This window comes from Crinia signifera, chromosome 2, assembly GCF_055691185.1.
Source record: "Crinia signifera chromosome 2, ASM5569118v1, whole genome shotgun sequence".
Taxonomy (NCBI): domain Eukaryota; kingdom Metazoa; phylum Chordata; class Amphibia; order Anura; family Myobatrachidae; genus Crinia; species Crinia signifera.
In genome coordinates, this window is record NC_139218.1 from 120,102,433 (window position 1) to 120,104,787 (window position 2,355).

General features: G+C 35.6%; 1 long non-coding RNA gene across 2 annotated transcripts; it reads right to left on the reverse strand.

Annotated features, from left to right (window-relative positions):
* Positions 1 to 215: 215 nt before the first annotated feature.
* Positions 216 to 1,759, reverse strand: LOC146058851 (uncharacterized). Of its 2 annotated transcripts, XR_014470004.1 has the most exons (4): positions 749 to 1,759; positions 573 to 650; positions 393 to 485; positions 216 to 309 (listed from the first exon to the last, which is right to left on the reverse strand). It is a non-coding gene; the product is annotated as an uncharacterized LOC146058851 (long non-coding RNA). The 2 variants fall into 2 exon arrangements; XR_014470003.1 differs by having other exon boundaries at positions 222 to 485.
* Between the last annotated feature and the right edge of the window lie 596 nt (positions 1,760 to 2,355).

The window sequence follows — 2,355 nt, forward strand, 5'->3', positions numbered from 1 at the left end:
AACATACAATATTAGACATACACATTTTATACAGACATTTTATAAAATTGATATTAGTTTAAATATTATTAAGAACAGGTGGACCTATTAGTCCTTAAAATTAAAATTAATGTAACTTAAGAGAACGAGCACAGAAAAAAGTCAAGTGCATAATTGCATAAAGAGGGCACATGATGAAAACTGTAATTGAGGATAAATTAAAGGGTATTGAACATACCATTATGATATTAGAACGCTTACACTAGCGTATATTTCCTCAGATATGTGTAAACGGTAATCAACTCCCTCCAAGGGACCGACTTCAAAGATCTGTAGGGGAACCATGTGTTGAAAAGAATTTGTATACATTATATATTAATGAAGTGGGATGGTTTGAAGGATAAGGGACATACCAAAAATAATTAGACACCGCTTATACCAGCTTGTTAAGTTCCAGAATTACGTAGGTTGTAATGACCTCCCTCACAAGGGTGAGTATCAAATATCTGGGGGACAAAAAATCCATTTTTACATAAATGTATAGATTTTTACTTACTAAATACATGAATAGGTAATATGAAAGGTTGACATACCTAAAAGATAGAAACTGGCAAATAGTTTCTTTAATGGTGTGGTGGCTATAATAGCCTTCTCTTCAATAAGATGATTACCTAATAGTTATGGGAAAATTGTATAGTGAATAATGTTTTTTTTTTTTTTTTTATTTAAAACCTATTTAGAGCTAGATGAAGTTTTATGATTCACATACCAGGATAGTCCCTTTATAGGGTTAGAGTAACCACGGTGAGTCCACAATTTTTATGAGTCTTCAGATTAGATGCAGCATTGAGATTAACAAAAATGGGACCATCCCATTGTAAGGGGTTGTCAGCCAGGTCAATTCAATGTTTGGCCCGGTCTGGCAATTAGGGTCTGCAATATCTGGAAACAATAGGTATTAAATATATGGCGGCCATTGTTAATATACCAATAACTATATGCCAGTGAGATATATTTGAGACGTGTACATACCTAATAATCCGATGTAAAATAAAACACACGTTGAAAGCAGAACAGAAAATTCAGTTTCTGTGAATAATTTAAATTGTATCCAATTAGGTCAATTTACGTTGTGAAGGTAAGCATCAATAGTCAATCTCAATTGTCTAAAGGGAATCCTAATCAATCCAACCTTAAGGCACAATTATATAATAAACAGGCTAATAGCCCTTTAATAAAATAATACAAAGAATGTTACTACTATAAACCAGTGTAAATAAGCAGCCTGTCTTTTCTTGGATTAGTGCAGTACCCATGTCGCAATAAGATATCTAGGCTAATTGCCATTTGTGTGGCTATAGCAGAAAGTATAATAGTCTTTACAGAAGTGTATATAAGCAGCTTTTCCTTATCTAGGCTCTATGTGTAAATCCAATAGACTTCTGAACAAGGCTAAAAACAGTATCATAACTGTACATAAGTGCCTAAACATTGTTACTATAAACAAATGGAAACAATTCACAGTACATCTGTGACAAGCAAGTCAGACACTACCAAAATGGGTTCAATGCAAATGATTAACACAAATTCTAGTAGCATAGTAACAATGGTAAAACAGCACACCACCTCCTCTTACCTGATCTGAATGAGAAGTTCTGTAATGATCTGTCTGCCGATACAACCAGCTGCTAACCTGGCTGCCTTATAAGCCCAGAAGCAATGACATCACTTCCGTGTGTCAGAAGTGGCAAACTACGTGAATAAGTCTTAATTAAAGTGGACAGCGTCCATCCTAACAATATATATTAATACTGTTGACAAGTGTCAGTTGATACTAGCATTTAGATATAGGGGGGCAGTGGTTATTATCCTATTAGATGCCTAATTGCCCCGCGTGCGTTCCAAATGCGTGTCAAGGCAAACGTCCGGGTAGGCACTGCGCTAGTACTTCCTAGTTGATGTGCGCTCCACATCGGGATTGGCGGCGGGCTGTGTATTCATTGTTGTTCAGTTGAACAGGGCACTTGGCGCCTTGAAAACAATACTTATGTATTGAAACGTCGGCTACTTGTACTAGTGCACCTGGTATTTGTATGATTTGCCTCTAATATACCATTTGAAAAATCCCTTGGAGTGACGAGTCTTTCCTCAAACTGTTACATATTTGTCTCGTGCACCCGGGGTCTGGTGAACTTTGGAGGAGAGAGTGCCGAATCGCCCCCCCTATCTATATATATATATATATATATATATATATATATATATATATATATATACACAGAACAGACTCATTTTCTAATTACTAGGTGTAATTATTCCCTATTGTTATTTGTACACATTTCTCAGTAGAATACACATAAGGGTTAAAGTGCATTG